The sequence below is a fragment of the Balearica regulorum genome, chromosome 2 (genome assembly GCF_011004875.1).
Source record: "Balearica regulorum gibbericeps isolate bBalReg1 chromosome 2, bBalReg1.pri, whole genome shotgun sequence".
NCBI lineage: Eukaryota > Metazoa > Chordata > Aves > Gruiformes > Gruidae > Balearica > Balearica regulorum.
This window is the reverse complement of record NC_046185.1, coordinates 60,778,642-60,800,509: the sequence shown is the minus strand read 5'-3', so window position 1 is coordinate 60,800,509 and position 21,868 is coordinate 60,778,642. Positions and strand designations below refer to the sequence as shown.

Genomic DNA, 21,868 nt, shown 5'->3' with positions numbered 1-21,868 from the left:
ACTCAGCAAATCTGTTCTTTACTTAGTCCTTCCTTTCTGTTTGCTCAATGTGAAAAGATTTTCTTTTTTATATTTTGTTCTTTCAAAAAAAATTAAAAATACTGTTGTGCTTTTGAATTCCTCTGGCTTGATTGCTTTGCCCTTTTTGCACTTAGTATGTTTTGGATAGATAACATATTTTCAACGTCATGTATTTGCATGTTAGTGAGTGTTTGTGAAATGGCTGGTTTGATAGATGCTGCTCTGAATGGTTTTTCTCCTTTCTGTTGTGAGAATTCTTAATTTCTGCCAGAAACGAAAGGGAGAACTTTACAAAACCAGCATTTTTTTTCAAGTTAGATCCTAGATTTCTGCTGGGAAATCTATTTCAAGAAAGGCAAACTGTTTCCACCTTAACAAAACCACAGTTATTAATCAGAAAAGATTTGGATGGAAACACTTCATCCAGTCTCATTTCTTTCTGCACTAATAGCTATCTTAAATGCATAAATCTTTGAATCCTTTCCAGTTAGATTCCTGGGCCTCAAGATCAGAGGTGTACCCTTCCCTAACAGTTACCTCATTTGCAATTGCCTGATAAACATTCAGCTCGCAAGCACAAGTTCCATCTTTCATAATATTAATTTCTGATAACCAATGTGAAATTTGGGACAATTGAAGACATTCTCTTGAAGTAGCAATGATATAGCATCTTTCACTTGTATATTGTTCAGGTTTTTCAGCATCCTATTGGGTTACAAAAACTAGAAAAAGAAAAAAGATGGAGTGATGGAGGAACAAACTCAATGGTGCCTGCCTTTTTTTCTCTTCACAGTAACAATATTACTATGGTGGATGGGCCCTGGCTGGAGGCCAGGTGCCCACCAGAGCCGCTCTATCACTGCCCTCCTTAACTAGACAGGGGAGAAAAGGTATAACGAAACGCTTGTGGGTCGAGATAAGGACAGGGAGAGATCACTTGTCAATTATCGTCACAGGCAAACAGACTCAACTAAGAGAAAAAATTCATCTAATTTATTACCAAGCAAAACAGAGTAGGGCAATGAGAAATAAAATCATATCCTAAAACACCTCCCTCCACTCCTCCCATCTTCCCGGGCTCAACTTCACTCCTGGTTTCTCTCCCTCCTCCCCGCTCAGCGGCACAGGGGGATGGGGAATGGGGGTTACGGTCAGTTCATCACGTGGTGTTTCTGCCACTTCTTCCTCCTCAGGGGGAGGACTCCTCTCATCGTTCCCCTGCTCCAGCATGGAGTCCCTCTCACAGGAGACAGTTCTTCATGAACTTCTCCAACATGAGTCCTTCCCACGGGCTACAGTCCTTCATGAACTGCTCCAGCATGGTCTCTCCCATGGGGTGCAGACCTTCAGGAGCAAACTGCTCCAGCGTGGGGTCCCCCACAGGGTCACAAGTCCTGCCAGCAAACCTGCTCTGGCGTGGGCTCCTCTCTCCATGGGGCCACAGGTCCTGCCAGGAGCTTGCTCCAGCGTGGGTTTCCCATGGGCCACAGACTCCTTCAGGTGCCTCCACCTGCTCCGGCATGGGGTCCTCCACGGGCTGCGGGTGGAATCTCTACACCCCCTCATCCTCTCTCCATGGGCTGCAGGGGGACAGCCTGCTTCACCATGGTCTTCACCAGGGGCTGCAGGGGGATCTCTGCTCCAGCACCTGGAGCACCTCCTCCCCCTCCTTCTGCACTGACCTTGGTGTCTGCAGATGTTCACATCTTCTCACTCCTCTCTCTGGCTCCAAAAACTCTCCCTAACTTGTTTTTTTCTCCTTTTTAAATATGTTATCACAGAGGCGCTGATTGGCTTGGCCTTGGCCAGCAGTGTGTCCGTCTTGGAGCCGGCTGGCATTGCCTCTGTCAGACATGGGGGAAGCGCCCCTGTAGCCCAGCCCCCCCGGTACCAAAACCTTGCCACACAAACCCAATACATTTACTCTCAAAGTTTTATTTATAGTCTTTTAATAATATAGTCTTTTAATGGATTTTATTTATTGCAAATTTAATGTATTATTTCACCTTATTTCTAGATATTATAGCTAACAGAAACTAAGCAATAACTAATTCTTTGTTGCAACAGTCCATTGTGCAATTTTATGCACAGTCTTCATTGTGCACTCTTCAATAGCGAGACAATACAATATTATAAGATATGCTGACTTTTAACAACTTTTTTACTGATGGCTAACATGATGTTCATTATTGTCATGGAATAATTTCTAAGAAGTACTGTGTGCTTGTTATAAGGTTGTTACTGGAATATAAGAATGAGATTAATAGGGAGTGAAATGATAAGCAGGACTTAGTCTTCATCTAGAAATTGATGTGTGTTTGAGGATAATGCTTTAACTTCTAAATGTAGAGATTTTACCTACTTCCCATGTGATACATAAAAAACCCCTGTTGTGTCCAAGATATTCAAAACTTAAGTGCAAAAATATCTATGGCAGGCATTGCAAAGGGGTGGGAATGTTTCAGAGCAAAGATGCTGACATAAAACATCCAAGGAGTTATCTGAAGAAGACAGTCTGAGAATTGTTGGTAAGACTTTTTGTTAGAGATTCGTATGTGGATTTGTTGTTGGGTTTGAAACAACCAGTCTTATGGTTCCACTTAGCATGAGCCAAACCCATCTGGAACTTAGCGAATATGCACATTTAATCCTCCAAATCTAGTAGAAGTTGAAAGCATGAGATTGACACTTGAAAGGGAACAGGTGAATAAATAATCTGTAACCATGACAAGTAAGCCCTCAGTCAGCCAGTTACTTTCCAAGTTTCTGTGTTCTGTTGAATATCTATATTTTTGGTTCTTTTTCCCAGCATTCATTGGGAAATCTCTCCTAAATCTAATACTAAGAGTATTAGTTTAGTGTCTGTTCAGCGAACCACTTCAGCATAAATTAAAATGCTGTCTTTGCACTGTTCTTAATACTCTTTCAAGCCTGTAGACCTGAAAAGTTAGGAGAATTTGTGAAATAAATGGCTTTTCAGAAATAAGAGAAAAATATATTGGAGATTATTGTATAAACTCAAAGAGCAAAATCTACTTCTGTTTCTTCATTTTTAACATTTCAGTCGGATGGTTAGAAGTAAAAAAGAAAATCACTGTGTTCTAAAAACACTGTCATGGTTTAATCTGAGATGGCAACTAAGCACCACACAGCTGCTCACTCACTCCCTGTCCCAGCAGAATGGGGGGAAGAGTATTGGAAGGGTAAAAGTGAGAAAAAGATTGAGATAATTTAATAATGTAATAATAATAATAATGTAATGAAAAGGAAAATAACAGAGAGAGAAATAAAACCTAAGAAAGACAAGTGATGCAAATGAAAACAATTGCTCACCACCAACTGACCAACGCACAGGCAGTCCACAAGCAGCAGCCCCTCCGCCAGCCTCCTCCCTAGTTTATTGCTGAGCATGATGTCATATGGTATGGAATATCCCTTTGGTCAGTTGGGGTCAGCTGTCCTGGCTGTGTCCCCTCCCAACTCCTTGTGCATCCCCAGCCCACTCGCTGGTGGAGTGGTGTGAGAAGCAGAAAAGGCCTTGGCTCTGTGTAAGCATTGCTGAGCAGTGATGAAAACATCCCTGTGTTATCAACACTGTTTTCAGCACAAATCCAAAGTGTAGCCCCGTACCAGCTACTGTCAAGAAAATTAAGTCTACCCCAGCCAAAACCAGCACGACACACCTATAAGAAATATAGCAAAAGGGCAGAGTAGAAAGTACTGCTGCTAAAGCCAAATGCAGTAAGTCAGATCTGTGGCATGTTTATCAGTACTGGAATCTTTCACTAATATTCCAGGAAGTTACAGGTACTGTATAGTCTCCTAGGCTTTGTCTCATTCAGCCTGGATGAGTATGTAATGGCATGAATTATTAGACTTTTCTACTCCTGAGTAGTTTTAATCTTTCTGAGATATCCATTTCTGCCTTTTTCCACAGGGTGCTATGAACTCACCAAAGGTCAGCTCTCATGTGGTAAGTGTAGTTTCTTGATAAAGGTCCCTGAGGAATTTCATGACATTTCGTGTGAGTGGAGGAATCAGTGAGACTGTACTCCCCTGACAAATAGAGAACAGGATCACACAGTGAGAAACAGGTGTTTGGGCACAGAATCACAGAATCATAGAACAGCCCAGGTTGGAAGGACCACGAAAGATCATCTGGTCCAACCTTTCATGGGAAAGGAACCCTAGATGAAATTATCTAGCTCCCTGTCCAATTGCATCTTGAAAACCTCCAGTAACAGGGAGTCGATGACGTCCCTCAAGATAACTGATCATCATTTTGAACCTAAATGAACGTGCTCTATTGAGTAGTATGGTGTACTATTTTGAGCGTTGTAGTACTGTAATCTGCTATGTGACTGTCATCTCACTTCAAGGTGGAACTGAAAAGGTGGATGACCATGGATACATCTTCTGAGGTTTCTCTGTGGTGTTCACAGGCCTTCTAATAATAGATGCATTTGTTCTAGTGGTAAGGAGAGTGATTAATCTTTGTGCTGAATTGCTATGGCATGCCTCTACCTTTAATTTTGCACATACTTTGAGAGGCAGTCCTTCTAAAGAAAAGTGTTAGTCAGTGATCATTCAGGGCTTGCTACATTTGGCATAAAAAGTTGTACCAAGAGTTAAGGACTTCTGCTAAGTCTGGGCCTCAAGAGATAGGAGATTGACAGGAGAAGCAACTACTGCTATATGAAATTCCATTGCTTGTGCAGCCAGCAAAAATCAAAAACCTGTCTTATGACTGACAGAGAAGAAATACCAAGTCTTGTACAGGATAAGAAAGGGTAGGCACCATCTGCTACTCTGTGGAGCAGGATTATAAAATATGTCAGTCATGCCTTTTCTGAGAAAAGCAGAGAAAATGCTGCATGTTGCTGCATCTGTTATCACAGGTACAACTTCCAGGCTGGAAAAAAATGCCTGATACAGTGCAGAGAAGCTGCTGCTGGTGGCTATGTGAGCCTCAGCACTCCTGCAGGTTCAAGGTCTAGCTTCAAGAAATAGTCTCCATCCTGATACAGAGAAGCACAAGGGAGATCTAATATTTACTTTAGTTCTTGTCAGTAGAGAAAAGATAAAATATTTCTAGTCTAAGCTTTTTTTGCCCATGTGGTGTCATATCCATCCTATTACTAAACTAATGGCTTCACGTACAAAGAATTTGAAAGCTCCCTGATTTAAAGTTTTTACAGATGTTGAAAACCCATTGTTCATCCTGCATCTACTCAGAGGGGCAGATGTTTAAAATCCACGACATTCAGGTTCTCAAGAGACCTGCACCCAATACAGGCATCAGCGTTGCTGGAGGCATGCTCTTGGCCAAAGACAGTCTGGCCGAGGTCAGAGGCCAGAAGGTCAGATTTGCCAATGGGCAACCGTTGCATGTGCAAAGAATAAAGCAGATTAAAGGGGTAGGGTGTTCAGTGCAAAGGTGCATGGGATGCCCAGGTGAGTCCTTGTGGTGCTCTAGAAAAGGGGCTCTATTTTATTCTTCAGATAAGGCCTGGACCATTGATGCTGTACTGTTGACATAATATTGGAATAACTGAAAGGTGGAAACAATAACAAATGAGGCTGAATCTGGTTTCCTACTGCAGTTTAGAGTCCTTTGAGGAATGCAATTTGGAGTATATTTTGTGCATATTTTCTTATCTTGTGTTCCAGTGTCCTACCGCATAGATTTCTTTAAACAGGAGTTGATTAAATTTTTGAGTTTCCAGAAACACCATTTAACTGATCACTCTGAAGAATGTGGGTTCTCTTCCTCCCTCAGCTCTCAGTGAATGACAAAAGTCCATGAGAAGTCAAAGGAATGATATTATCCTCATATTTGACTGTGGCAGAGAAGCTGGTTCATGCTGTAGGGTTTCTAAGTTTTGGAATGTTGAAAGAAGAAAGGGGCAAAAATTTAACTGTTTTTTTGTGGGTTTTTTTTTTCCTGTTCAAAATTTAATTTTATCTTCTTCCACAAGTATAGCATAACCAGAGAGCATTTCTCTGAGAAATCCCAGTTCCTGATCTATCATTCTTTAAAGCTTTAATTACGCGTGAGCCAATGGCAAGAGCACTGCTGATCAGATTCTGGCTCTGCATTGCCATTTACACTGATGCAATGTATCTGAGCTCAGAAACATTGCAGCCCATTTTTCACTAATGCAAGTCACAAGCAGATCCACAATCATCTGATTCATTGAACAGTGGGTGACAAAGATCTGTTTAGAAGTGATGTAAGGGATTTGATTGCCCTTCTCCTGGCCCTGTCTTTGCCCTTTAAGTACTTGACCTAAATTTGTTGCAAAACTAATTATACCGTTCTGTACATTTCCGATTCTGTATGCTTTTTCTAGAAAAGTAGTTTCTATAGAAAACCACATGCAGAATCTTAACAGATAGATTCACATCACCTGACTTGAGACAAAATTATCACTTCCATATGTCTATAGATTTCTGTGTTGATTTTAGAACAAAAATACATAAAACTTCAAAGGTATTTTGAGGTATGAATAAGAAAGAAACACCTGTTCTCACTCCTAAGGAGGCAAAAGGTGAGATTACTTAAACAAAAAAAACCCAAACAAACAAAAACAAAACACAAAAACGCCACAATATGAAAGCCCTTTTAGAATTTTTTTATGTTATATATATGCATATACATTATGCATATCTCTATTATATGTATTATAAATTAAATATGCTCTTTAAAAAAAAAAAAAGCTGTAAAAACTGCTAGGAGAATTCAGCAAATTTATAGTTATTCATTCACAAATTGCCAAGAAATTTCTGATTCTGGCATCCGTGTTTTTTGAAAAAGAAAGGAGTCTGCCTTTCAGAAACCCAAAAGCACAGCTGGTCAGAAAAAGCATTCCTTTCTCTAGAAAATGAACCATAATTTGTATGACATTCACTGGAAAGACATAAATATGGAAAGCTAAGTTATCACTTCTTTGACAATCCATAGTTTGAAAAGCATAATTTTCTTTGGTGACTTGTATCTTAATATGAAAGAATATTGTATTTGAAAAAAAGAATCTGTAAATACTCTAACACATTTAATTGAACTTTATTAGATTTGTGTCCTGGTTTCAGCTGAGAGGATTGATTTTCTTCATAGTAGCTAGTGTGGGGATATGTTTTGGATTTGTGCTGGAGACAGCATTGATAATATAGAGATGTTTTTGTTCCATGGACTTATTGTTGAGCAGTGTTTACACGGGGCCAAGGCCTTTTCTGCTTCTTGCACTGCCCTGCCAGCGGGATGGCTGGGGGTGGACAAGGAGTTGGGAGGGGACACAGACAGGACAGGTGACCCAAACTGACCAAAGGGATATTCCATACTATATGACGTCATGCTTAGTTTATAAGGAGCTTGGGGGAAGATAGAAGGGGGAGGGTGGTGTTCGGAGCGATGGCGTTTGTCTTCCCAAGTAACCATTACGCGTGACAGAGCCCTGCTTTCCTGGAGATGGCTGAACTCCTGCCTGCCCATGGGAAGTGGTGAATGAATTCCTTGCTTTGCTTTGCCTGTGCGCGCGGCTTTTGCTTTACCTATTAAACTGTCTTTATCTCAACCCAGGAGTTTTCTCACTTTAACTCTTCCAATTCTCTCCCCCATCCCGATGCGGGTGAGTGAGTGAGCGGCTGCGTGGTGCTCAGCTGCCGGCTGGGGTAAAACCACGACAATTTGAAATAATGTTTTGTTGATTTTATTAATCTACAGGGATATCTTCAGATCGTATTGCTTAGATATATAAGTATTTAGAGAAAGAATACACAAATTTTTTTATATTAGAAGTGAGCTTTTAAGAAATAAGTTTAGAAAGCAGCTGCAAAAAAGAGAAGCTAGAGGAACAGGAATTCTGCAATAAAAACTGATGTTCATTTTAAAGAATATCAATTTTGGAGGATTTGGTAAATTTCTCCAATGAATTACATATAATAAATAACATTAATTTTCTCCCTGGGAGGGAGAAAATACGACTGACAGTGGAAAATTCATGGGGGGGGGGAAGAGAGAAGAAACCACAAAACAAATAATTTATTGCCTATATTTTATATTTTGTTAAGATTTGCCAACTAATAATGCTTATGTGAATGATCATGTGGATAAACATCATGATCCCTCAGCTGCATTCTCTAATTCTTTGAACAAATATTAGGACCTGGTTGACAGAACACAATTGTTCTCAGTAATTGCCTACTAGCACAAAAGGCAAATTTTGTCCTGACATTTGGAGTTTGAACAGCATTTATTTTAAATTGAGTGTGACTGGTAAAAGGACCTCCACACTTCTGGTATGTATGCAGAGAATATATGGGACTGATGAATCCTAATCTATATACTGAATCTTCATAAAAGTTCACTTTAAAACCTGAAGAGAAAAAGAAAATACAAACATTATTCATATTTGGATGGAAGTTGAGAGCAGTTATACTCTGTTAACAACAGAGAGCTCTGACACAGCTATTGAAACTACTTGATAAAGGCTAAGCCTATGATTTTGTAATCTTATAATCCTTATATTTTTTGTAACAGTAGTAGTCTTTTGGTGTAAAACAGATACTAGTACATACATATAATAAAATGTCTGTCCATGGGACTAAAGTGCTACCTACAAGTTTGTCCACACTGTTTGGAAGATCAAACCCTACATCTTCCATCTCTTGTTCAGAAAGAGTAGAAAGAAAAAGTGAGTGACATACTTCTAAGATGAATTTATATAGACCATAAATATGACTTTAGTGGTCTGACCCTTAATACTTGCATTTGATTGTGAGGCATTTTTTTTCTACAGCATATTAAGGACTCAACTTTTTTGCTATGTCTGGCTATTTCTATTCTTGTGATAAAATGAGATTCTAACTGCATTTGATCTTGTTTTCCTTTGAAAATTTAAGGGAAAGTTCATTATGAGGTGGTTGGGCATTTTTTTTTATTTTGTTTTGTTTTGTTTTGTTGTTAATTACTGTATGTATTCAGTGTTTTAAATGTTTCTCATAATGATTAAAGATATTAATCTTCCCTGCTTTAATTGTTCTGCAAGATTTCAATTTTAGTGACTGTTTTTCAAAGAGGAAACAAAAATTTCCCACTCCTTTACCCAACTGAGTGAAAAGAAGAATGATTTTTACAGAGGAGATGATACAGAAGACAGCTGAACACAGTATCAGAGAAAGCATTCTGGCAGGTTGCTGGGCTTCAAAAGCCTAAGTCTATTAAACTCTCAAAAATCAAGGATAAAAGGCTTTTGTAAGATAAAATACTGATACCAAGATAGAGGTATAGTATTTATTTTGTCAATATTTTGAAAAAAGGAAGACATCAGCTCATATATTGCTTTATTATAATATTGCATATTGATTATATTAATATTGTATTATGATATTAATAAAGAAAATGGATGTATATTATTGCATTAAATTTCTATATGTAGAAACGCAAGTATTGCAAGTTTGATATTGTTAGGGACTGAATTATGCAGAACGGTTCTCTGTTTTATAATCTGCAATTACATTATGTAGGCTTGCTGACTATCTACATTGCTATACTTGATGGGAAAGTCCTGCTCCTGTGTGGGCAAATTCACTACTGGAGTTTTCTGGGTTCAGCACTGTCCTTATCATGTGTGCTAATTCTTAAAAGCATCCTTCATAAGCACTTGCAGAATTAATTATTTTCTGTATATTGCAAATTGTTTATTTTGTCTTCTGTACTGCTTTGGCAGTTCAGTTTCAGAAAACTGAAAGCACAGATATAATCTATCCTCTCTATCTGTGATCAGCTGTGGCGAGGCTTAATACTCAGTTACTTGTACTAAATTAACAATTTATACTATAATATTATGCCACTAGAAGAATATATTCATATAAATCATCTACAATATGTATAAATACAGGGAGAGAGATTATAGAGTATTTGGAGGGTACACATATAAAGAAAGTGTGTGAATATGTGCGTGCGCATACGCATGTATTTATAATATGTAGCTGCTCAAGTTAAGTTTGGGGCTCGTTCTCAGCACTGAATATTTTTTCCAGTAAAAAAACAATTGCTCCCACAAATTTGTTTCCTATATGAAACAATTAGACATACAGTCAAAGGAAAGGAAACGGGCACTGCAGCAAATTGCCTTGCTCAGGGTCACACAGTAAGTGGTGTGATTAGTGTTCCCTTTCATAGCCAGAGCATTGATGTGTCCATTACACAGCAAGGCTCCCACCCCGGGGATGGTAAGAAGGAAAATATCCAAGGTTGTGAAGGGCTGTGTTTAAAGACTGAATTCTTTCTTTAGGATTTTTATGAATGAATACCATCTATTCCCATTATTATTATTTATGAAGGAAAAGTTGGAAGCTGAGTAAAGAAATGCCAAGCCATAAGCTGAAAAACTAAGTAGAGAGATCAGTCCACTGGAAGCAGGGATTTAAAGTCCAGGTAAGCAACAAAGGAGAATAATAACAGTTAGTATCACAGTGATCCTTTAAACAGCCCTCATTTGGTTAAGTTCATTGTTCTATAAAGAACACTTTACCTTCCCAGATAATATAAAGAATCATTTATATTTTCTATGCTTTTGCTATCAGAATACTCTCTCCTTTGAATATCCTTGCTAGGTGTCACTAAATTGCCTTTCTTATGCTTAGATATTATTTATAGCAGAGAAGAAACCCTTTAGCGCTGCTGTAATTTAGTCTAGAAAATCATTACAGAGTACTAAAAAATGGAATATTTTCTGCTCTTTTTCTGGAAATGATATTTCTTGAATACCAGGAATATTTATAATGGTGGTATGATATGGTTTTCTGTATTGATTTACTAAGTTTTATGTTGCACTGTGACATTGTATGGTGCTCCAATCACCTGGTGAATTACAGCCTTTTTGGTGAATGGCTGCAGTTTCAAATATGAGAAGGTATCTACTCTTACTCCAGTGTGGTTCATCTGATCCCTGTAAATGTATTAAAATACTTTTGTAATGCAGAGCTGTTAGTGTAATCTATTTACTTTATTATTATGTTGCCCAAAAGTTTGGTGCCCTTTCTGCTTTAAAGTCTTCTTTTCAGGTATGTTAATAATATATATTAAAAATAATACTTGAGAGAAATTTAAATACAGCATGCCAAACCAAATGTTAAAATGACACCCCCTGCCAAAATAAGTTCAATACAGTTTGATATTTTACTGTATATTAGAGAGTCAAAACTGCATTAGTGGTTTCAAAGGCACCTTTGCTTTCGTAAGATAGAAATGACTTAAATTTGTGGTGAAAATATTATGGATTTAGTTTTCCATAAACTGAACTAATTGCATAGAGTATTTAGTAAAACAAGACAACCCCTCAGAATATTTATCACTCCACTGTTCCTCCATAAAAGTTGTGGAAAGATTTGAAGCAGGCAGTTAAGCTCTGCAGGGCACCATAATTGGAGCTGTCAGATGTATTGTTTTCTCCCTGTTCTTCACAGCTTATGTGTCCAGGAATGAGCTGAAACCCTCAAAACTGCCATTTTCAAGTCTCTGCCTTTGTAGACCATTTCATTTACAGATACAAAACAGTATTGATAGCATTTTTTATTTTATTTTTAAGAAACAATAAAGTCATTAAGTAAATTAAAGGATTGCGTACGTTTCACTGGGTAGATTCTCACGCCAGAAATAGCCTAAATGAGTAACTGGGTCTTCTTAAGAAATAAATGAATACTTAGCATCAGCAAAGGTATCACAAAATAGTCCTCCTTATTTAAGTCAGAAGCTTTACTAGATCATGGATGGTCATATTCAGATGTACTTATTCACAGACACGAGTCTTCACAAGTGACTCCAAAGGCAGGAAGTGAGGAATTCTTGGGACATGGCTTCATGCACTGCGCACAAGTTGTCATCTGATGCACACAAAACCACCTAATGTTGAGAAATTGACAGATGGTAAGCCACGGATATTAATTCCTGTGAAAGTCCAAATCTGTGCTAGGATGCTTGGAAGTTGTCCCACTTCTCATGATGCAGAATTTAGTTGTACCCTGAGTATACTTCAGAGGTTAGTACGCTCTAAGGAGAATAAAGAACTACTGTCAACAAGACTTGGAGTTATAACTTTGCATTGACAATCGACTCCTTTCAATTACCTATCATTCCTGCAAGGCTGTACACCTTTCTTCTGTCTGGCCCAGATTAAACATTTTTTTCAGTCATTTTTCAGTTATTTGAGATAAGCAAGAAAATTGAGAAGATTTTCCGTAGGAAGGGAAAAGTTAGTGTGTGGGGTGTGTGCACTTCAAATGAGGTACTCAGAGTGCGCATCTTTGGAAATGAAGATGAAGGCACTATGTCAACAGCAAGTTCACAGCAGTACTGAAGTACTTGTGTGTATGCAATCTGTCTTAAAATTATACCAAAATTCCATTTTTGTAGAAGCCCCAAGCCAGACACATGCCTCATGTAGACGACTGAAATCAACAGCATTATCCCAAAACTAGAGTTTGATTTTATCCCATTGACTTATGCAACCTCCAGTCGAAGATGTGGCAATCTGCTTGCAGATGGAGCCTATTGATAGTAGACGACAAGGATCCAGAGGAAATGAACACATGTTTTTTTGTTCTTTTTTTTTTGCAAATAGAAATAGCTTATGCCCCAAAATAAATGAATTGCTTACGATGGGCAGTATCAGCAAGCTGACTCTGATTTTTATATTGATTCACTTAAAGTTTTTTATGGTTAATAAGCTGAATATTATTCATATAACTAATAATGATTTAGAGAGTCTTAATCCATAACTACATTCATGTTAAACACTCCCAAGCACTATTGAATAAAATTCTGAAGGCTGTGTTTGAGCAAAATTGTATTGATTTAAACCCCAATTGCGCGTCTTTGTCTGAGGTCAGTTTTAGTTCTTTAGTGTTTTACACTTGTATTACTGATTTCTTTTCTGTTGCTTTCTGCATAACATTGCACTGTTACTGTTTATACAAAACAAAACCAGCTGGAACCAGAAAGCCTTGACTAAAGCTGTATATGGCTAAAGCTGTATAAATCAGGATAGGTTCCGAAACAAAATGTCCATAAAAAAGACTTATGTCTCCTGTGTGTCTGAGAATATAGTGTGAAGTGATCTCTCCACTCTCTAAAGGAGTACATCTAAAGTACAAGTACATTTAAATAGGATAAAATAGTTTCCAGGCTAAATACTCACCCAAAATAGATGAATGCTTAAAACAGGGAATTATCTTGGTATCTGAGAAGCAATTACTTGATCTGCAATGGACTTCCAGTATTACATTGAGTAAGGTCTTTCTCTTTTCAATACTTTTTTGGTAACAAAGAGGAGGATATAGCTCTCCTACCTAACAAGGCTGATAAATAGTATTACAAAATATGTAATTCTCAAATACTGAGGTAATGACAACTGTAAGTTTTTAGGACTAGAGCATTGTACAGTCTCTAAAATACACTAGGCAAATGATCAATACATTTCGTCATCTTCACAGGAATGAGAGTGTCCTGAAGGTCTTTGCTAGTGACATCCAGTTATGTCTTTACATTTTATACCACACATTTAAAAGGACTTTGACATATGAATATTTCCAGTATATAGTTTTGAATGCTTTCATTGTAGTGAAAGGGGAAAAAAAATCTTAATTTTATTTATTTATTTATTTATTCATTTATTTGTATGCTACCTTATCCTATTTTAAATATGATGAATAAGATGATTGTATTTTTTTTCTTAAACACTTTTCTATAGATAATCGATTGCTTCCATATGTAGTATTTGTGTTACTAGGAAAGGCTCCTCTTTCAACTGTTTTAGTGAAGGAGTTTACATTTATGACCCAAATTCAAACATTCACATATTTTTCTGTTTTGCTCAAAGTCATTGAGATAATAATCAACTTGTATCTAAGAGTATCTATCTTCCATCACTGGAATTCCACCTTCCATACTAGATTTTATCATAGTATGTTCCTCTTTTATACCTCTAAGAATATCTTGAGTTTCAATGACTAACACATTCCTCTTTACAGGAATTGATACTTTTCTTTGAAAGAACATAGATTTAATATTTCTTTATCACTTTAATGATTTGAATATTCAGCACAATGAGTGATTTTCCCTTAATTTTTGTTGTCATGTATGCCATTCAATATTTGTCATTAACTTGATGATTAATCCCAGAATTTTATCTGTATGTATACTGAATTCTTATAATAGGAAATTCTATGACAAAAACTGTACACATTTCATTTAGAATGGTCTTATAGTATGAAATGTAATTTTTTTTGGTCATCAGTGATTTCCATAAATTGCAGTGTAAAAAAGCAAGTGTGGAACTCCTGAGAGGATGATATTTCTTTACAGAAGATGCTAACTTTCATCAGCAATAAGAACTGTGCTTACTACCAAAAGGTCACTACTCTAAGTCTTTTCTACCGTTAAAACTGAAGCTTTAAGGCTAAAGGAGGAGTAATTAACACAGAAGCAAAATCCAAGTATTACTTTTTAACAATTGAAAAAAATAATACAAAAACTTGTTAACTGCAGTCTGAAGAATAAAAGTTTTGTTATGCACTGTTCCTCAGTGATACCAGAATTTACTTGCCCTCTCTATTTCACTTAGACTAGGTAGGATGTTCAAAACAAACCAACCAAACAAACAAAAAAAATAAGGAATTCAAAATATCTTCAATAACTTCTAGTGAATGTGAGGGGTAAATAAGATATGTAGTAGCTATGTGTAAGGACGTATTATAGAGATATAATCAAACCCCTTGTAAAAAGTCCTATCACATTTATAAAACTAGAAGGTAAGTGAAAAAAGTTACATTTGTGCTACTTGCAAAAGAAAGCCAATAATGCTCAGATCAGTCTGGTACACTTAAACCTCTTTGCATATTTTTCTATTAACACTTGTTTAAATCAAATCATCATTTCACCCAAGCTATTTATTGCTTGCTATTGAACATACAATGTGACTAAAATATAAAAATAAATGAGTCAAAATGCTTCTACTTTGGATAAACTGCTTTTTTGATATTGCCTTCTCTAACATAAATGTGCAAGATGTGGTTTACAGAAAAGAAACAACTGAAGCCAACAATAAATAAAAAAAATCATGCATGTACACACAGAGAATAACATCATTGGTGGGAAAGCATATTTGTCACACAGACAGGCAGGCACACGTTCGGAGACCAGTTTGATACTGATGCACTAAGAATGGTAGCAGATTTTCCAAAAAAATAGGAAAAGAAAAATAAATCAGTGTTCTTCAAAGGGACAAAATATGCAAACGTAGTTATTAGTGCAGTACCATTGTGTCTCTAACTGTGTTTCCTACTTTGGGAACCCCAAGTGACATCATGTCTGGCAAAAATCAGCAATGAATAATGTACTTTTTATGCAGTTCTTTCCCTTGAAGAATCCAATGTTGAAATATTAATTAGTTTTCTCTGTAAGTCCTCGATACCCTTTTCTAAGCAAAGCCTTTACAGAACAAGGCAAAAGAAGATTTATCCCCCACCACCCTAAAATTCTAAGTAGAATAGGTGGTAAATGGCATCAACATATTTTGAACTTAAAATAAAACTAAAAAAAAGCATATGATTAAGTCCAAGTATAATTTCAGTCTGGAAAGGCTTACCAGTCTGTGTGACTCCTATCCAGGAAGAAGGTTCATTTCTTGACTAATTTCAGTGATATTGCTTTGAATCAGAAAAAGCTTGCATGCGGGCTCAGTTTCTATTAATTGGAATTTGCATATAATTTGAATGCTAAATATTCATATGACTTTTCATTTGTTTCCTTGACATACATGGTGCAAGCTACTAGAAAAAATAATTAATCTGTTATATTAACTCATATTAGAATAGTACTAGTCAATACTTTAAAATTGTATCCACGTCAGATTCGCAAATGCACATATGCACACACCCTTCAGAAAAGACTTGGACAGAAATTAAAAACTATGCGAGCAGTATGTGGGGATCATGGATTTTTGTCATAAATAAGACTTAAACACTAAGTTGATTGTTTGTTTCTGGATGTTTCCTTTCAGAAATTAAAACCAGTGAACCTGTATGGATTGGTTCCTGAGATGTCAAATTCTTAGTGAAGGCAAGGAAAAAACAAAGAAAATGGTAATCTCCTGTTCATTCCTTGATCTCTATTCTGCAGTCAACAGGAAAATCTAAGATGTTGATAGTGTTCATATTTCATGCCAGATTTCTTTTTTGTTATTATTTTATTTATTAACTGGGGATCAGGTTTGACAAGTTGCTCTACAGTTTTTAAAATTGTCTCGTCTATTGAATTGCTTAATTGCTATTGAGACTTATTTAATGAATTTACTGATATGATTCTAAACTGCCAGGTGCTTTTCAGTAGGTATTATATAAATGTACCAGAATTATATAAATATATTAAAAAGCAGTAATGCAAGAAGTATTCTTTTAAAACATGCTGTTTTAAAATCCAATAGGATCAGATCTTTAGCTTCAGAAGAGCTATAGCTGTTTAAAGCTGCTAGAGCTTCTGGTAAACTAAGTTTTCTTTTTTAAATATGCATTTAAATCTCCATGAAGATTACAATTCATGCAGATTTTATTTCCACTATTTTAATTCTCTTAGGCAAAAAAACCCCATTGCCATTCTTTTCTGACATGTTTTAGTCTAACTGTACACTTATGAGGTGATTTGTGAAGGCATGTAGCCAGTAATGTCATAATTGAACACTAAGAATGGGATGCACTTTCAAAACCAGTGCATGAGTATATACACTTGGCAGGTTGCTGAAACAGGGAAACGTCATCTCTGTAAGATGCAGTTAGTGCCATTCAGTACCGCACTGGTTAAGCACAATTGTTTACTTTCATATCCCAATTCAGTCAAGTCTCTAAAAAAAAATGAAAAGAAAAAAGAATTTTTTTTTTTACTACTTAATCTTTACTAGTATTTATGGTAATAAGAAAAATCCATTTACATACAGTCATGTTAAAGGTCTTGCTTAAACCAACAATTGGTAACAAATGCAATGATAAGGCTGACAGATCATCAGGTTATTTAGCTCATTTGATATAATCAATGAAAAATGGAGGAAAAAAAACAAACCAATATTTTCTATTCGGCTTTTCAGTGTTTAGTCTAGCAAAACATTGAGTCAGGAATGTTCCCCAGTAGGATTACTCCAAGTCATGCAGTCATGCATGTTGGTATATTGGTATATGTTGGTATATTCAATTGATTAGGGTATCAGAATACCAGAACATATTCCCTTGGCTTTGAATGTAAAGGGACAGGTTCTGTCCAAAGATCTGGTTTAATTTGTTCTCTCCCTTTCAGTGGCTAAGTTTTGTAGACCAGTTTAAGAACAGAATACAGTTTTTGCTGCTTACCTTGGAGTTTTGAGCTGTTTGGTATGCAGCTTTTACCTGATTTAAAAATTACAAATTTAATTTCTCAGAGTTTGAGTGGGTTTGTGGGGGGGGTTTTGTTTGTTTGGTTTGTTTTGTTTGTTTCATTTGTTTCGTTTGTTTGCTTGGTTTTTCTTGTTGGTTTTGGGTGTTTTGGTGTGGTTTTTGGGGGGTTTTTTGGTGGGTTTTTTTTTTTTGTAATTCTAATGGAGGAAACTGTAGGATGGCAGTGAATATTTTTTTTCTTTTCTTTTTCACTCAATGCATTAAAAATTTCAGTCAGCATTTTAACCTATTGATTTTTTTTTAATGGTGAATCACACACGATAATTATTCACTAGAGATTTGAAGAAGGCCTTAGTTGATACATAAAATTGTTGTAAGCCTGTTTGTATATCTTATGAACATGACCTCAATAATTCCAGAAGGAGCCTGACTAGCATCCACCAAGCTACTTAAAGGGAGAGAGTCATAGACTTCATTGTCTAAATAATATGTATACTTGTAAATGAAATTAATAGATATTATTATTGAACTGTACAAATCACTTATGGACATGCTATCAGTTAATACAGAGTTACATTTCCCCCCCCCAAACTCCCGGTGGAATCATGCAATTAGACTGTTTCTCCATAAGGTGTCTGAAATGACTTTAAAGGTAAAAAGAGTCATAAGAACAAGAAAAGGAAAACAAAACCCAAAAGACTGAGGAATCATCAGGGAAAAACCAGCCACAAAACAACATACCAAAAGTATTGTTCAGTTCAGTCCTCCAAGGAAGATGATAAGGGGAGAAGTAAATCACTTTTATTATACACCGCAGTTGGTGATCTGACCGACACCACGCTGGGAGAGGATAGAGTTGATTCCAAATTGCTCTGTTCCACCAGCACCTTTCAGGACCGTGTGTATTAGTTACTGAGTCCCTCTTCCTCTTGTTATCCAGGCAGATATGTGTTTTGGTTTTTGGGTTTTTTGGAATTTGTTTGGGGTTTTTTTGTTGTTGTTAATCATTTTGCTACATCCAGCCTTTATGGTAAATTTGTTTTTAACTTATTCCTTAAAGTTACTTTCTTTTTGTCCTGAGGTATTTGTACTGCTCTGCAGAGCTTTGAGCTGCTGTTATACAAACATATTAATATAGCTAAGTCATAGCTCACACTGGTCAACAGGGAGAAAACTACAAAGCATCAACTTCCAGAATGAGATACTGTCATGATTAAAGGAGTTGGACACATTTTATCTGAAATTTTTATAAGATGACAGATAGACCTGTTTTCATTCCATAGATATTTTTATTTAGAAGCAATAATTACAGTGGGGAAAAGTATAAAAAAAAGAGAAAAAAGACAAACAAGCAAGAAAGTCTCAGACCTGAAAACAGTACAGATAAAATAATAACAAACTTTCCTTCTCTTCTGGGGTTTGCTGACTGTTTTTCTGCATGAGGAAGTTACTGTTTAGAGCCTATTGGAACTTATGCATTTGATATGGAGCTTTATAGTAATCCATAGTTCCCTCCTCCTAGATAGGAGACCCTAAATATGATGTAAACAGATCATCTGAAGTTTCTGAAGTGCAAAGAAGTTTCTAAAAGTGTTCTAGATTAGATAATATTAAAGCAATTATTTTCACATTAAATACCATTCTCAAATACTTAGAAATTACTTTTAATTTGAAAATGAAAGAGATGTGAAAGAATGCCAGAGATGAGTTGAATGAGATTATGACCATGACCTGTGACCAAAGCAGGTTAGATAATACAGAAGAGAAAGACAAACAACTAATGAAACCTCAAAGTAAAGACCAACATTGCTATTTATTTTTTTTTCTTTTTGATGGTGAAGAGTGAAGTTTCCCTCTCTGGCTGATCAGGATGGAGGTCGATTAGTGGGAAATACATATGTTATGTATATACATACAATGAGGATCCCTCTGGTAGCTGAGCTTAGACACACAATCGTCCCAGGTCCTGGATCCCTGCTCTGACCAGTCACCGCGCACACAGACACACAAACACAGACACGTCTCTCAGTCGATGCCCAGACCCCACAGTCTCTCTGGCAGTTGTCCAGGACTCTCCTGGTCCAGTAGCCAACTCGTCCAAATAGCTTGCTCCGGGATACACATACACATACCCCAGGCCACTTACCCCACTAACCTAGATAGTCTGTGTTGGTATTTGGTAGCAATTTCCCACTGACATCCCTGTCCTCACTCATTGCAGCTGCTGCAGCACAGAAACGCGGGCACCTAGAACCTGTGGTCTGCCTGTGCACACACACGTGTGCCAAACAGAGAGACCGCAGCCAAGAAAATGGACGTGGAGTATAATGAAAAGACAGGACAGACTCTGCTGACCAGGTGCACGGCACGGCCAGACAAACTTACAAACCAGCAACCTGCATTGTTCATATGCAACCATCACCTTTTACCCCCTCACCCCTTTGATTTCCCTTGTGTGTGTGGCGCCCCAAACCACCCTTTCTCTGCCTTGGCTCCTCCCCTAAGCATCCCACAGCAAATCCTGTGCAATCCCAAAATGCTTTTCCCTCATAATGAGTCCCATACCCCTTAGGCAGTAACCCTTCCCTCTGCAAGGTGGTCTGGAAAGGTTCTCTTCTTGATGGACAGTGCTGGGTCTCACCCGGGTCCATGGGCTGATCGCTCTCTGGGAGGGGATGGGGCCAGGGCTCTGTTTCTCTGAGTAGGTTATTGAGGTTCCCCCAACTGCCATTGTGCTCTGAGCTCTTTCGCATGTGTCTGGAGACAAGGTTTTCATCATATAACCTAAAAGTTTATAGAGCAATTTTGGCCAGAACTGAGGCTAAAATATGGAGATCCCATTGCTCAAAACCATTTGTTTTACTTCTGAGCTTGCAGTCCCGCCTTAGATCATCTTGACATATACAAACCCAAAGCAAGTATCTCTGCAGCTGTAACGCAGCATGGTGAATGTTAGCTACAGGAACAACACAGCTGAGAAGAAAGAAGGGAAGGGAAGGGAAGGGAAGGGAAGGGAAGGGAAGGGAAGGGAAGGGAAGGGAAGGGAAGGGAAGGGAAGGGAAGGGAAGGGAAGGGAAGGGAAGGGAAGGGAAGGGAAGGGAAAGGAAGGGAAGGGAAGGGAAGGGAAGGGAAGGGAAGGGAAGGGAAGGGAAGGGAGGAAAGGAAAGGAAAGGAAAGGAAAGGAAAGGAAAGGAAAGGAAAGGAAAGGAAAGGAAAGGAAAGGAAAGGAAAGGAAAGGAAAGGAAAGGAAAGGAAAGGAAAGGAAAGGAAAGGAAAGGAAAGGAAAGGAAAGGAAAGGAAAGGAAAGGAAAGGAAAGGAAAGGAAAGGAAAGGAAAGGAAAGGAAAGGAAAGGAAAAGAGAAAGAGAAAAGAGAAAGAGAAAAGAAAAGAAAAAAGAAAAGAGAAGAAAAGAGAAGAAAAAAGAAAAGAGAAGAAAAGAAAAGAAAAGAAAAGAAAAGAAAAGAAAAGAAAAGAAAAGAAAAGAAAAGAAAAGAAAAGAAAAGAAAAGAAAAGAAAAGAAAAGAAAAGAAAAGAAAAGAAAAGAAAAGAAAAGAAAAGAAAAAAAGAGAAAAAAGAAAATTTGTATTGCAACACTGTAATAGTATCCCAAACAGGATTAAGAGCACTTACTAAAGATATAGACACTGCAGATGTAAAGAAGTTTGGTCTCCATAAAAATGGATAGGGAGGTACAGAACTGTAACAAAGCTCTTCAATACATTCTTGTATATTCTGCTCGATGCTTGATTTGGCATGATCTACAGAGGGGAGGAAATTAATTACTTTCTAGCAAGGGAAGGCTCCAGGGTTTTTATTGTTCTGGGGAGAGGTAGTAGGGTAGAGCTTGATGCAAAAAAATTAAGCTGCTTAAAGAGGTTCAGTCTTTAAGCCAACAGATTCTGTTACTTGAAACGTAAGATGTGAGAAATAAGCCCCAGCAGAAACCATTTCATTCTTGCCAATACCCCATTAGACCTTTGGAATAACTTGTTCTCAGTTTGGCTTCTGGTCAATTACAGAGGATTCACTTCAGGTACTTTTTGTTTCTTTACAATTGCCTTTTGTAGATAAAAATGTTTGGGGTTTTTTTCTCCCACAGAATTCCATGTGGTGAGGGAAGAAGTTATTAGCTCCCCTTTCTAAAACGATTGCCTATTTAAAGCCATTTAGAAGCTATAGGCATTTTGTTTAAATTCTATGCAGTGTATTCAGCCTTTAGGAAGAAACTGTGAGGTTTATCATTATTACCTACGTACTATACATTGGTTTGCCTGACTTAATTATAACACTTGTTCCTTTAAGACTTTCACTATAATTGAGAATAAAAATCTCTCGTTCATGAGTTTGAGGTAGTAATGATAAGGCTTGTATGCCAAGCTAAGTGAACTCTGGCAAACCTAAAGAAAGATTTGGGAACTAGGAAAAG

At 37.2% G+C, this 21,868-nt stretch overlaps 1 long non-coding RNA gene across 1 annotated transcript in view; it reads right to left on the bottom strand.

The window, feature by feature from the left end:
* The window catches only part of LOC142600410 (uncharacterized), a 321,258-nt gene that overhangs the window by 240,515 nt on the left and 58,875 nt on the right, over positions 1–21,868 (bottom strand). Inside the window, exon 2 of the long non-coding RNA XR_012833880.1 lies at positions 1,366–1,549. This is a non-coding gene — a long non-coding RNA (uncharacterized LOC142600410). The remainder of the gene's footprint in view (positions 1–1,365; positions 1,550–21,868) is intronic.